Source organism: Macaca fascicularis, chromosome 4 (genome assembly GCF_037993035.2).
Source record: "Macaca fascicularis isolate 582-1 chromosome 4, T2T-MFA8v1.1".
Taxonomy (NCBI): domain Eukaryota; kingdom Metazoa; phylum Chordata; class Mammalia; order Primates; family Cercopithecidae; genus Macaca; species Macaca fascicularis.
This window is the reverse complement of record NC_088378.1, coordinates 142,680,213-142,695,498: the sequence shown is the minus strand read 5'-3', so window position 1 is coordinate 142,695,498 and position 15,286 is coordinate 142,680,213. Positions and strand designations below refer to the sequence as shown.

Genomic DNA, 15,286 nt, shown 5'->3' with positions numbered 1-15,286 from the left:
AATTCCTTCAACTCTGTTGTTTTCAAAACATGTCGTCAATATCAAGTATTACACATTTATTTTAAAAGTTTAGGCCAGGCACAGTGGCTCATGCTTGTAATCCTAGCACTTTGGGAGGCCAAGGTGGGCAGATCACCAGGTCAGGAGATCGAGACCATCCTAGCTAACACAGTGAAACCCCCTCTCTATGAAAAATACAAAAAAATTAGCTGGGCATGGTGGCAAGTGCCTGTAGTCCCAGCTACTCGGGAGGCTGAGGCAGGAGAAGGGCGTGAACCCAGGAAGCAGAGCTTGCAGCGAGCTGAGATCTCACCACTGCACTCCAGCCTCAGCAACAGAGCTAGATTCCGTCAAAAAAAAAAAAACAAAAACAAAACAAAACAAAAAAAACAAAAAAAAAACCCACCATACTACAAGGCTACAGTAACCAAAACAGCATGGTACTGGTAAAAAACAGGCACACAGACCAATGGAACAGAATAGAGAACTCAGAAATAAGACTGCACATCTGCAAGCATGTGCTCTGCAACAAAATCTGACAAAAATAAGCAACAGGGAAATGCTGTTTAATAAATGCTGCTGGAAGAACTGGCTAGCCATATGCAGAAAATTGAAACTGGACCCCTTCTTTACACCTTATACAAAAATTAACTGAAGATGGATTAAAGACTTACATGTAAAACCCAAAACTAGAAAAACCCTAGAAGAAAATCTAGGCAATACTATTCAGCACATAGGCATCAGCAAAGATTTTTGTGATGAAATCACCAAAGCAACTGCCACAAAAGCAAAAATTGACAAATGGGATCCAATTAAACAAAAGAGCTTCTGCACAGCAAAAGAAACCATCATCAGAGTGAACAGACATCCTACAGAATGGGAGAAAATTTTTGCAATCTATCTATTTGACAAAGGTCTAATACTCAGAATCTACAAAGAACATAAACAAATTATATGAAAAAAACTTCATTAAAAAGTGGACAAAGGACATGAACAGACACTTCTCTAAAGACATACATGTGGCCAAAAAACATACTTTAAAAAGCTCAACACAACTGATCATTAGAGAAATGCAAGTCAAAATCACAATGAGATACCATCTCATGCCAGTCAGAATGGCAATTATTAAAGTCAAGAAAGAACAGAAGTGCTGAGCTTGTGGAGAAATAGGAATGCTTTTACACTATTGATGGACATGTAAATTGGTTCAACCATTGTGGAAGACAGTGTGGCGATTCCTCAAAGATTTAGAACCAGAAATATCATTTGACTCAACAATCCCATTAGAGGGTATATACCCAAAGGAATATAAATCATTCTGTTGTAAAGATACCTGCATATGTATGTTCATTGCAGCACTATACACAATAGCAAAGACATGGAATCAACCCAAAAACCCGTCAATGATGGACTGGATAAAGAAAATACGGTACATATACACCATGGAATATTATGCAGTTATAAAAAGGAATGACATCAAGTCCTTTGCAGGGATATGGATGAAGCTGGAAGCCATTATCCTCAGCGAACTAACACAGGAACAGAAAACCAAACACTGCATGTTCTCACTTATAATTAGGAGCTGAACAATGAGAACACGTGGACAAAGGGAGAGGAACAACACAGTTGTTGGGGTCTGTTGGGAGAGGGCAGTGGTCGGCGGAGCATTAGGAAAAATAGCTAATGCATGCTGGTGTTAATACCTAGGTGATGGGTTGATAGGTGCAGAAAACCACCATGGCACATGTTTACCTATGTAACAAACCTGCACATCCTGCACAGGTACCCTGGAACTTAAAATAACATTAAATTAAATTTAAAAACAAGCTTAAAGCATTAAAGAAAAACAATTAGATAAAAAAAGACTTTGATTTACAAAATCCTGAAACAATAGTTTGAATTTTGCTTTTAACATATATGCAAATCCTTTAATACTGCTCCCTTCCAGAGGTGCAGCTTAATTCCCTCTCTTGAGTGTGGCTTGGACTTAATGACGCACTTCTGATATGGCCTGGCTCTGTGTTCCCACCCAAATCTCATCTTCAATTGTCATGCTAATTGTAATCCCCACATACTTGGGGAGGGACCTCATGGGAGGTAACTGAATCATGGGGACAGTTCCCCCAAGCTGTTCTAATGATAGTAAGTGAATTCTCATGAGATCTGTTGGTGGAAATGTAAATTGATTCAACCACTGTGGAAGTCAATGATTGAACCTATTTTTCCTAATGATCTCCCCACCACCGCCCTCCACCAACAGGCCCATGTGTGATGTTCCTCTCCCCGTGTCCATGTGTTCTCGTTGCTCAGCTCCCAATTATAAGTAAGAACATGCAGTGTTTGGTTTTCTGTTATTCTATTAGTTTGTTTAGTTTGTTGAGGATAATGGCTTCCAGCTTCATCCATATTCCTGCAAAGGACTTGATCTTGTGCCTTTTTAGGGCTGCATAATATTCCATGTTGTGTATATACAATATAAGGGATTTTTCCCCACTTCACTCTGCTTTTCTCTCTCCTGCTACCATGTCTTCTGCCATGATTGTAAGTTTCCTGGGGTACCCTCCTCAGCCATGCGGAACTGTGAGTCAATTAAACCTTTTTTCTTTTTAAATTACCCAGTCTCGGGTATTTCTTTACAGCAGTGAGAGAACAGAATAGTATAACTTCTAACTCATAGAGTAATGCTGACATAGCAGTTTGTGAGTTTGGGTATAGAACATAAAACTCACTATGGCTTCCACCTTCTCTCTCTCTGTCTCTGAGATCATGAACTCTGGGGGAAGCCAGCTGCTGTGCCATAAGTGGCCCTGCAGGAAGGTCCATGTGGCTGAGAACTGAGGCCTTCTAGGAACAGACAACAAGGAACTAGGCCTTTTCCAAGAGCCATGTGACTGAGCCATGTTTCATGTGAATGCTCAGCCCCAGTGAAGCCCTCAGATGATGCAGGCCTAGGCTGACAAGCAGACTGTAACCTTGTGAGAGGCCCTGAGCAAGAAGCACTCAGGGAAACCTCTCCTGGATTCCTGATCATTGGAAACTGTGAGAGATGAGGAATATTTGTTGTTTTAAGCTGCTAAGTTTTACATAATTTGTTATATAATAGTAAATAACTAATACATTTTCACAAGACAGGGTGTATTATTACATGTTAGTTTGCATTTACTCTAAATTTATCATCATCATTATTATTATTTCTAAGACAGGATCTCACTCTGTCACCCAGGCTGGAGTGCGGTGGCATGATCACCATGCACTGCAGTGTCGACCTGCTGGGCTCAAAGGACCCTCTGATCTCAGCATCCTGAGTAGCTGGGGCTACAGGCATGAACCACCATGCCTGACTAATTTTCTAACTTTTTTGTAGGGATGAGGGCTTCACCATGTTGCCCAGGCTGATCTTGAACTTCTGGAGTCAACAAATTTGCCTTCTTCTGCCTTCCACAGTGCTAGAATCACAGGCGTGAGCCACCACACCTGGCCTAAATTAATTATAAGATATTAAACATGTAACTTAGTTTTAAAAGGTAAGGAGAATTTCCATGGCTGAAGAGGATGCATTTTATTACCGTTCACAATGATCACTTTACTTGAACTTCAATTTCCAACTGTGTCCCAATTAAACACAAAAGGAAGATCCAACCATTGCTAGGCTGACTCTATGATGGCCCCAACTACCACCTCCTGGTCATTCACCTTCCCCCAGTTATTCAACCAACTCTAGTGTAGGTGCTGCTGTGAAGGGATTTAGCAGATATAATTAAGGGCCTCAATTAGTTGACTTTAGGCTGGGTTTATCCTGCTTGGACTGTCCTAATCAGGTGAGCCCTTGAAAGGACTGGGTTCTTGCTGAGCATAGAGATTCACAGTGTGAGAGGTACTCAGCATGAGGGGTTTCCTCCACTGTGGGCTTTGAAAATGAAGGGGCTGTGGAGCAAAGAACGCTGGTGGGCACCAGGAATTGAACGCAGCCCTCTCTGTTCTCTGTATTGACAGCCTGCAAGGAATAGGGACCTCAGTCTTACAACTGCTAGAAACTGCATCCTGCTACCTCTGCATAAGCCTAAAGAAGGATTCAAAATGAAGACTCAGGTTTGGGAAGCCCGGAACAGAGATTCCATCTACATCATGCTCAGATTTCTGACTAAGGTACTATAAACAGATAAATGGGTGTTGTTTGGCCAGGCGTGGTAGTGCACACCAGTAATCCTAACATTTGAGGAGCTGACACAGGAGGATCACTTGCAGCCAGGAGTTTGAGACCAGCCCGGGTAATATAGTAAGACACTCGTCTCTACAATTTTTTTTTTTTTAATTAACTGGGCATGGTGGCACTTGTCTACAGTCCTAGCTACTCTGAAGACTGAGGCAGGAGGATTCTTTGAGCCCAGGAGTTTGAGGCTGCAGTGAGTCATGATCATGTGACTGCACTTCACCCTGGATGACAGTGGGAGACTCTGTCTCTAAAAACAAATAAATGAATACAATAAATAGGTGTTGTTTAAAGCCAATGTTTGTGACAATTTGTTACACACTCTTATAAAATTCATACACAGGCTCCACAGACTCATGGAATGAACTGATGAATTGATATACACACTAGTTACATAAAATAAAATCTTTCTTAACTTTTTCAGTGTTTTACATTTTATAATTTTCTGTGATGCAATTTAATACACTCATATTTCATTCATTCAGTCAACAAAAATTAATTTAGTCCCTACAATGAACCAGGTGTTCCCTCATATGCTCACGTGCCTGGCATTCTAGAAGCTTCACAAGACCGAGGTGGAGCCACTGGAGTGTTTTAGGTGGAGAAATGACACACTTTGACTCACATTAGCAGGACCACTGTGGAGAGAACAGTCACGCAGCAGGTAACGGGAGAGTGCCAGTGTCACAATTCAGGAGTGACAGTGTGATGGGGACTAAGGGGAAAGGAGGGCCTGAGGGACACAAGGGATGGAGGGAAGGGCTGGGGATGCAGGAGGTGAGGAAAAGGAGCAGGGGGACAGAATTCAAAAGCAGCAGAACTCTTAGGTTTGAACACATTGATTTACAGTATTTCAATACATTCATCTACAGAGCCTCACAGGGTGTTACTTGCAGTTGGCCTTTAATACCTTAAGTGGATCTGCTTAAAAACTAATTTTTTATGTTAATCAGGTTTTAAAAATACTGTTTCTATAAAATATACACACCACTTAGATGTGGATACTTCCTAAAACCTGGCAGTGCATGAGCACTGGTGATGGGCATTGTGACTGCATTTAGTGCTTGCAATTTTGAGGTGAATAAAGTCTGTACTGACTCCTGGTTGCAACATATAGGAACATAGTGGCTACTTTGTACTGAGGAGATGTTCTGGACTCACACAGAAACTCAGGGCTATGGAATGAAGGTAAATTTAAAATACAAGCGGGAGTCACAGATACATTGTCTGCGAAAGTGAAACTTAGGAGCTTTGTGAGTCCTGTTGTAACGCTTTTAGACACATTTATATATCAAGGGGCCAAAGTCACATTTTTTACCGATTAGATTCCTGATCATTCAGGGATTACCAAGATTCTGCTACTCACTGTAGTTAATAAACAAAAAGCAAACTGAACTCTATTCTATCTCATGCACTCAGGCACAACCTTTCCAGATTTAAAGAAAAAGATAAAAGAAAGAAAGAAAAAATAGCCCTGTCTCTACACCTCCATTCCCAGGGCGAGCTCCCTCTCTGGCACCAAGCTCCCTGGGGTGAGTTTTCTTCTAGAAGACTCCAGGGGAACAGGTAAAGAGTGGGAGACAGGGAGTCCATTTCAGGGACAGGAATTCCGGGATGAAAAGTGAAGCGAGAGGGAGGGGGCCCAAGCCGAGGGCTTCTTCCCGGTTTCTCAGACAGCTCCTGGGCCAAGACTCAGGGAGACATTGAGACAGAGCACTTGGCACAAGAGGAGTGGGGTCAGGGCGAAGTCCCAGGGCCCCAGGCGTGGTTCTCAGAGTCTCAGGCCCCGAAGGCGGTGTATGGGCTGGGGGGGTCCCAGGGTTGGGGATTCCTAATCTCCGCAGAGCTTCTCTTCTCCCTCTCACAACCTGCGACGGGTCCTTCTTCCTGGACACTCATGACGAGGACCCAGTTCTCACTCCCACTGAGTGTCGGGTTGCTAGAGAAGCCAATCAGCGTCGCGCCGCCCCGGTTCTAAAGTCCACACGCACCCACCGGGACTCAGAGTCTTCCCAGACGCCGACGATGGGGTCATGGCGCCCCGAACCCTCCTCCTGCTGCTCTCGGGGACCTTGGCCCTGACCGAGACCAAGGCGGGTGAGTGCGGGGTCAGGAGGGAAACCGCCTCTGCGGGAGGAGAGAGGAGCAAGGCGCCCTCTGGGCAGGGGCGCAGGACCTGGGGAGTCGCGCGGGGAGGAGGGTCGGGCGGGTCTCAGCCTCTCCGCGCCCCCAGGCTCCCACTCCTTGAGGTATTTCAGCACCGCCCATGTCCCGGCCCGGCCACGGGGAGCCCCGCTTCATCGCCGTGGGCTACATGCAGTTCGTGCGGTTCGACAGTGACGCCCCGAGTCCGAGGATAGAGCCGCGGGAGTGGTGGGTGGAGCAGGAGGGGCCTGGAGTATTGGGAGCTGCAGACACTGGGCGCCAAGGCCCAGGCACAGACTGGCTGAGTGAACCTGAGAACGCTGCTCCGATACTACAACCAGAGCGAGGCCGGTGAGTGACCCCCGCCCGGAGCGCATATCACTTACTCCTGGCTTCATGCCTCACGGACGGCCCTGGTCCCCTTGAGTCTCCGGGCCCAAGATCAACCCCGAGGCTGCGGGACCTGCAGAGATCCTCGACCCTGGAGAGCCCCAGGAGCCTTTACCCGGTTTCATCTTCAGTTGAGGCCAAAATCTCTGCAGGTTGCTAGGGGCCGGGCCGGGGCTGGGTGGGCGGGGCTGACCGCGGGAACTGGGCCAGGGTCTCACACCCTCCAGGTAATGTTTGGCTGCGACGTGGGGCCCGACGGATGCCTCCTCTGCTGGTATGAACAGTATGCCTACGACGGCAAGGATTATATCGCCCTGAACGAGGACCTGAGCTCCTGGACACGCAGCGGCTCAGACCATCCTGCGCAAGTGGGAGGCGGCCAATGTGGCTGAGCAAAGGAGAGCCTATCTGGAGGGCAACTGCGTAGAGTGGCTCCGCAGACACCTGTAAAAGGGGAAGGAGACGCTGCAGCGCGCGGGTACCAGGGGCCATGGGGTGCCTCCTAGATCTCCTGTAGATCTCCTGGGCTGGCCTCGCACAAGGAGGGGAAGAAAATGGCAACACCACCGGAATATCGCCCTCCCTCTGGTCCCGAGGGAGAGGAATCCTCCTGGGTTTCCAGATCCTGTACCAGAGAGTGACTCTGAGGGCCCGCCCTGCTCTCTGGGACAATTAAGGGATGAAGTCTCTGAGGGAGTGGAGGGAAGACAATCCCTGGAATACTGATCAGGGGTTCCCTTTGACCCCACAGCAGCCTTGGGCACCAGGACTTTTCCCCTCAGGCCTTGTTCTCTGCCTCACACTCAATGTGTGTGGGGGTCTGACTCCAGCTCCTCTGAATCCCTTGGCCTCCACTCAGGTCAGGACCAGAAGTCCCTGCTCCCCTGCTCACAGACTAGAACTTTCCAAGGAATAGATTATCCCAGGTGCCTGTGTCCAGGCTAGTGTCTGGCTTCTGTGCTCCCTTCCTGACCCCAGGTGTCCTGTCCATTCTCAAGATGGCCACATGAATGCTGCTGGGGTTTCCCATGAGAGATGCAAAGTGCCTGAGTTTTCTGACTCTTCCTTTCAGAGCCCCCACAAGACACATGTGACCCACCACCCTGTCTCTGAACACGAGGCCACCCTAAGGTGCTGGGCCCTGGGCTTGTATCCTGCGGAGATCACACTGACCTGGCAGTGGGATGGGGAGGACCAGACCCAGGACATGGAGCTCGGGGAGACCAGGCCCGCAGGGGATGGAACCTTCCAGAAGTGGGTGGCTGTGGTGGTGCCTTCTGCAGAGGAGCAGAGATTCACATGCCATGTGCAGCATGAGGGTCTGCCCAAGCCCCTCACCCTGAGATGGGGTAAGTAGGGAGATGGGGGGATCATGTCTCTTAGGGAAAGCAGGAGCCCCTCTGGAGACCTTTAGCAGGGTCGGGTCTGGGGCCTGGGGGTCAGAACCCTCACATTCCCCTTTTTTCCCAGAGCCGTCTCTCCAGCCCAACATCCCCATCATGGGCATCATTGCTGGCCTGGTTGTCCTTGCAGCTGTCGTCACTGGAGCTGTGGTCGCTGCTGTGCTACAGAGGAAGAAGAGCTCAGGCGAGGAAGGGGTGACAGCTGGGGTCTGAGATTTCTTGTCCCACTGAGGGTTCCAAGCCCCAGGTAGAAGCGTGCCCTCCCGGTTACTGAGAAGCACCATCCACACTTATGGGCTGACCCAGCCTGGGCCCTGTGTGCCAGCACCTACTCTTTTGTAAAGCACCTGTGACAATGAAGGACAGATTTATCACGTTGATGATTGTGGTGATGGGGACCTGATCCCAGCAGTCACAGGTCAAGGGAAGGCTCCTGCTGAGGACAGACCTTAGGAGAGCGGTTGGTCCCAGACCTACATCTGCTCTCCTTGTTTTTCCTGATCCTGCCCTTGGTCTGCAGTCACACATTTCTGGAAACTTCTCGAGGGTCCAAGACTAGGAGGTTCCTCTAGGACCTCATGGCCCTGCCACCTTTCTGGCCTCTCACAGGACATTTTCTTCCCACAGATAGAAAAGGAGGAAGCTATTCTCAGGCTGCAAGTAAGTATGAAGGAGGCTGATCCCTGAAATCCTTGGGATATTGTGGTCGGGAGCCCATGGGGGAGCTCACCCAGCCCACAGTTCCAACTCTAGCCACATCTCCTATGGGATCTGACCAGGTTCTGTTTTTGTTCTACCCCAGGTAGCCAAAGTGCCCAGGGCTCTCATATGTCTCTCAGGGCTTATAAAGGTGAGACCCTGGGGGGCCTGATGTGTGTGGGTTGTTGGGGGTAACAGTGGACATAGCTGTGCTATGGAGTTTCTTTGACTTGGATGTATTGAGCACATGATGGGCTGTTTAAAGTGTGACCCCTCGCTGTGACTGATATGAATTTGTTCATGAATATTTTTTCTATAGTGTGAGACAGCTGCCTTGTGTGGGACTGAGAGGCAAGATTTGTTCATGCCTTCCCTTTGTGACTTCAAGAACCCTGACTTCTGTTTCTGCAAAGGCATCTGAATGTGTCTGTGTTCCTGAGGGCATAATGTGAGGAGGTGGGGAGACCACCCCAGCCCCGTGTCCACCATGACCCTCTTCCCCACGCTGACCTGCATTCCTTCCCCCATCACCTTTCCTGTTCCAGAAATGGGGCTGGGATGTCTCCATCTCTGTCTCAACTTTATGGTGCACTGAGCTATAGCTTCTTAACTCCCTATTAAAATTAGAATCTGAGTATAAATTTACTTTTTCAAATTATTTCCATGAGAGGTTGATGGGTTAATTAAAGGAGAAGATTCCTAAAATTTGAGAGACAAAATAAATGGAAGACATGAGAACCCTCCAGAGTCCACGTGTTTCTTGTGCTGATTTGTTGCAGGGGAGGACAGTAGATGGGGCTGTGCACAGTGGGTGCTCAGGCCACCATGAACTTTATGTGGTCACTGCTCAGCTGGGTCATCTTTGCTGCTCCATTGTCCTTGACCCTTCAGTAGAACCTTGTCCCATCAGGACCTGTGATCACAGGGGCTTGGATGTCACCTAGGGTGGTCCTTACACGTAGAAGTCCTTCCAGTATCAATAGACAAATTTTCAGACCCCTGTATCTCTCGCCCTCCTTCCAGGTCTCTTTCCTGGATTGTATTTTCCATCTTTTCCCCCAACCTTCTTAAAGGAAGCAGATTCTGAAATTTGCAGAGAGGATGGGTCTCCTAGTTTCTCATCACAGGTAACTTTCTGTTGGAGCTCCTCTTCTGCTGTCCCACTCATCTTCCTGCCCTGAGTTGTAGTAATCCTAGTGCTGGCTCCAATCCAAACCCATGGATGTATAAAGCAGATTCTAATTTAGATTCATATGTGGTTGGAAAATTGGACCCAGAAGCCTAGGATTATCTTTCCTGAACAGAAAAATATGGTTGTGTGCTACAGTGTGCAGGAGGATTGGTGTGGGGGAGGGAGGACACACAAGCAGCCCTGGTGAGAAAAGCACTGGTGGCACTGATGGTGGTGTGAGATGATGTTGTTCTTTAGCTGCCATGAAACAGCATTTGACCTGAGGCTACATTAATAAAGATATTGCCTTTAGAATAGGGAGGTGCTCTACAGTGATCATTCATTCCACTGACATTTGTTGTCTGCTAGGGATATGACTGTTTCTGCATTCAGAAAACATCATTAAAGTAAAAACTGAAAAATTTCCAGCCTTGTGGTGCATACATTCTAGATGCAAGCTTGTCCAACCCGCTGCATGTGACCCAGGACAGCTTTGAATGTGAGAACTTTTTTGCTTATCTGTGGTGGCAAATATCATGAAAATTATGCATGAACATTTTTTTTCTATTCTTTCTGCTCATCAGCTGTCATTACTGTATTTTTTGTGTGGCTCAAGACAATTCTTCTTCTTCCCATGTGGCCCAGTGAAGCCAAAAAATTGGACACCTCTGCAGGCAGATGATAGATATAGTATAAGCAGAGTAGGAACAGAAGATGCTGAGTTAGAAGGTGGCAAGTGATGTGTGGCAGGTGATCCAGAGTGTGGGCTGTGGGAACAGGGAGGTGGCTGTTGTGCTGGGTGGTCAGCATGGGCCTTGTTGCAAATGTGACCTTGGAGTAAAGATTTGAGGGATGTGAGGAGTTGTCTACAGGGATGTCTGGGAAAGTTCTTTTCAGGCAGGGAAACTTCAGTGCAGATGCACGAGGGCAGGAAATTGTCTGTGTTCCTGGAAGGACAAAGAGGCCAGAAGGGCTGGACACAGAGAAACTGAAGTGAGGTCAGAGGTGTGGACAGAGCAGGTAGCCCTGGAGGGTATGGGAAGGATGTTGACCTTTGTGCTGAATGACATGGGGAGTTAGAGAACAGTTTTGAAAAGTGGGACATGGTAGGACTTATCCCTTGAAAGCTTCTCTCGGGCTGCTGTGCTGAGAACAGAATTGAGAGGTGGGGACTAGTAAGGCAGTGGGGAAAACAGTGGGAAAGGAGTGGAATATTCCAGAATGGAGACGTTGCTTACCTTGACTGGGGTGTGAGCAGGGGAAATAGTGGGAACTGAAGGGATTATGGATGAATGTGAAGATGGACTTCACAGCACTTGCTAATGGATTTATCTGTGGTGTGAGAAGAAGAATCAAGGGCACCCACAGTGTTGGACTGAGTGAGCAGAAGGGTGGAGCTGCTGTCAGTGGAGATGGGGAGACTCTGGCAGGAGCATACAGAGGAGAGGGCATCGCAGGCATTCAGTGGAGGAGACATCTACGAGGAATGCAGGTGAGGGGCCCAGATGCCTCTGCAGCTACAGATTCATCATCCAATCACTCTCCTACTTCTGCCACCCCTGTGTCTCAGAGCCAGAGCACTGATTCTCCCCTGGGCTGTCTGCACAGGCAGGTGAAAGTCAGGGAAGTTACGGTCTGCTGTTGGTTATAGTAAGTCACAGATTATTGTGCTTTCTCAGATAATTAAAGAAACAATAAGAAGATGTATAATTAGAACACTTAGTCACAAGACTACAATAATGCAAAGTTTTTTATTCATCTAAAGAAGGAAACAGAAGAAAAACAGTTGAGCAAGAGAGAGATAATATTAGAAGGCAGCAAATGACAATGTACAGACTTAAACCCAATGAGGTCAACAATTACATTAAACATAATGGACTCAAATACTCTAATTACAAGACAAATAGTGCAAGGGGGTAAAAATAAATAAGTAAATAAATAACTAACCGTAGGCTATTGACAAAAGCCATAATTTCAGTAGAAGATACAGAAAAGTTGAAAGTAAAAGGATAGAAAAGAAATACCAGACAAACATTCATGAAAAACCACATGGAGATGCCATTTAGAAGAATTACAGGCCATGAGTCTCCTGAGACATGGAGCACATGCAGGCAGCTCACACTGTGTTTTTCATTTTTTTCAGAGACAGGATCTATTGCCCAGGCTGCAATGCAATGGTGATATCATACCTCACTGTAACCTCAAACTCCTGGGCTGAAGCAATTCTCCTGCCTCAGCCTTCAGAGTAGCTAGGATGACAGGCATGTGCCGCCACAGCTGCTATAATGTCTCATTTTCTCATTTGCTGAGGTGTGATAAAGGAAACAATATCATGCCATGTATTTGACTTGCAGCAGGTACACAACAATGTCAGGTGAATGAAGAAATAAAACCACTTAGTAATCCAAGCCATATCCACATTTACATTTTACAGGTGAGGAGCAACATCCCAGACAAGTAAAATAAACTGATTTACATCATCCAAAGCAGAATCGAGAACATATTCCCTGTGCTAAAGGAATCAGAGCTCTACCAGGGGTCATAGCGGGTATCATGCAAGTCAGATACGCTAATTACTAGAATTGGAATTGATACATTTTGAGATATAGTAAACAAAGGGTTTGGGAGGATTAACTGAATGCAGACATAGAGGAAGAAAATTGATTTGTTTAAAAGATGGATAGAATCTTTAAAGAAACAACATTTTTTAAAGTGACCTTATGTGGCCCAAAGTAAAGATGAGCTCAAGTGTCAGGTGGGAAAATGCCTGACTAAGTGCAGCTTCCAGACCCAAGGGAGACCTAAAAATCCCGGGACATTTTCGGTTGTCATATGGGGATTGGTGGGAGGGGGTGAGTGGGGGTGCTGCCGGCAAACTTCCCACAATGCACAGGCCACTCCACAAGGGAGTCTCTGTCCCAAACTGTTTATATTGCTGCTGTTGAGAAACCCGCCCCAGAGGTAAGTGCTGTAGTGTCCTCACCATTTCACCGATTAAGAAACTGAGGCACCAGGGGGGAAACTGTCAGTAGGACCAGAGCTGCAGGCTGAATCCAGGCCACCTGGCTGCAGGGTCTTGGCTCCCCTGATTAAGTCAGGGACCCGGGAGCCGACCACAAACAATCCCAGCTGCGTGGTGCCTTCATGGTCTGTGGGCGCCTTCATGGTCTGTGGGCGCCCCCTGGTGTTGACACTGGGCCTGTGGCCAAATGAGACTTGAGGGAAAAGGAAAAAACAAGTTTGGGTAGGGGGATATTCTTTCAGGTTCTTCAGATTTTGAGCCATGACTTACGCTCAGAAAAAAATAATGTCCGCCTTAATTATCTCTCCAACCCTGTTTTTCCCAGTCCCGGCCAGTTCCCTGCCTCGACTCCATCAACATCGGCACCTGCCAGACGCCCAGCACCCACCAAGTAAGGAGTGAAAAGACCACAGGACTAAAGGACAAGACGAGATTCCACCCTGTCATCCCTCCCCTCCTAGAGCTCTGTGCGTTTAGTGCTTAGGCTGTTAACGTGAGGTCCGTGAACCCACTTTCCTGTGACACTGCATGCAGAAGTGATGTTACATGCACACATGACTTCATTACAGGACATTGGTTATTAATATTCATCAGATCAGCTAGAGGCCCAAGATACACTCTTCCCCCAACAGCTTGTGATCCTCTAAATTAAAGAAAGGGTAGAGATTGAGGGAGGCCCTAACTCCAAATCTTCAACCCCTTCCAGGGAAGTGCTGAAAAGCGGTGCAAAGTACTCAACCTGCGCTGGGGATACAGCAGGAAAGCAGAGCGTTCGCGGATTTCACATTCCATCAAAGAAATACCATTTTGAGAAAACATCCGAGTCACTTTTCTAAGCCCCAGGCAGCAGCTCAAAAAAAAAAAAAAAAAAAAAAAAAAAAAAAAAAAAAATCTTGGCCCAGGTAAAATCTTTGAAGACATAAAACTTTGTGAGACCTGTATTTAGAGCGAAGGACAATTTAATTTAGGGCTGCAGCAGAAAACCCCCACATCATATAGCATTTTTCCTCATCATGAAGGTCCCCTGAAGGGACCTTCTCCCCTCAGCAGTGCATAGTGAGGCCATAGCTGTGTAAAAAGATAGAATCTCTTTGATTCCTGATGTTTACACTTACTATTCACTCTTTGACTTTGTAGATGCCAACTTCACATTAGACATCTTTCGGTTAGTTTCCTTACTCTAAGCAGAGAATTTGAAATTGTTTCTGAAGCAGAAAACCAGGGACTGGTTATGAGATATCACCCTACTCCGTGGCTCTCTTATGCAATAAGCACAAGAGACTGTGGGCCAACAAACTTTGTAGCAAGGTAAACATAAACCCTTCATTTCAGCCTATGTTTCAGTTTGTCTAGTGATGTTCTAGTCTTGCTCCAGTCTTAACATTTTAAAATTTATAATTGTACTTGCATTTGAGTTTATAAGAAGTCATATATATTCATTTCTGTTGGGTTTCTCAGTGAAAACCTTCTCAAAACAACTGTGGAGGAAAGACAGGTAAATAAATGCATGGTGCTCCCATGTGTTAGTGCTCACTGCATCTTACAAATGTGTCACCCCCACTGCGCTATACGGTGCATCAACAAATGGTGCTGGAAACCTGGATATCCACATGCAAAAGAATGATGCTGGAGAAAATTCATGCCCTTCCATTACACCCTTTTCAAAAATAAAGTCAGAATGACTCAAAGAACTAACCTTAAGAGTTGAACCTGTAAAACCCTTAAGAAAATACTGAGGAAAATCTTATGGACATTAGAATTGGTAGTGGTTTCTTGGTTGGTGACCACTAGTACAAGTAACATAAGAAAAATGACAAATGAGACTGCATCAAAATTTAAAAACTTTTTTGCATCAAAGGACACTGTTAAGAGAGTCAAAACAAAATGCACAGACTAGGAGGAAATATTTGCCAATCACAAATCTGATAAAGAATTAATATACAGAACATGTAAAGAACTACAATTCAACAATAGCAAAACAATCTCATTCAAAAATGAGTAAAAGACATGAATAGACAATTCTCCAAAGAACATATACAATAAGGACATAAAAATAAGGAATGCTGGTCAGGCGTGGCGACTCACACCTGTAATCCCAGCACTTTGGGGGGCTGAGACAGGCGGACCACAAGATCAAGAGATCAAGACCATCCTGGCCAACATGGTGAAACCCCGTCTCTACTAAAAAAAATACAAAAATCAGCTGGGCATGGTGGCACGCACCTACAGTCCCAGCTACTCAGGAG

General features: G+C 46.3%; 1 long non-coding RNA gene and 2 pseudogenes across 1 annotated transcript; 2 read left to right on the top strand and 1 right to left on the bottom strand.

The window, feature by feature from the left end:
• Nucleotides 1–6,213: 6,213 nt before the first annotated feature.
• On the top strand, nt 6,214–9,594 carry LOC135970349 (class I histocompatibility antigen, Gogo-B*0101 alpha chain-like; annotated as a pseudogene).
• A 276-nt stretch (nt 9,595–9,870) lies between these two features.
• Nucleotides 9,871–13,880, top strand: LOC141410146 (uncharacterized). Its single transcript, XR_012434069.1, has 3 exons — nt 9,871–9,974; nt 13,366–13,431; nt 13,747–13,880. It is a non-coding gene; the product is annotated as an uncharacterized lncRNA (long non-coding RNA).
• LOC135970346 (uncharacterized) lies at nt 10,491–11,577 on the bottom strand (annotated as a pseudogene).
• Nucleotides 13,881–15,286: the final 1,406 nt, after the last annotated feature.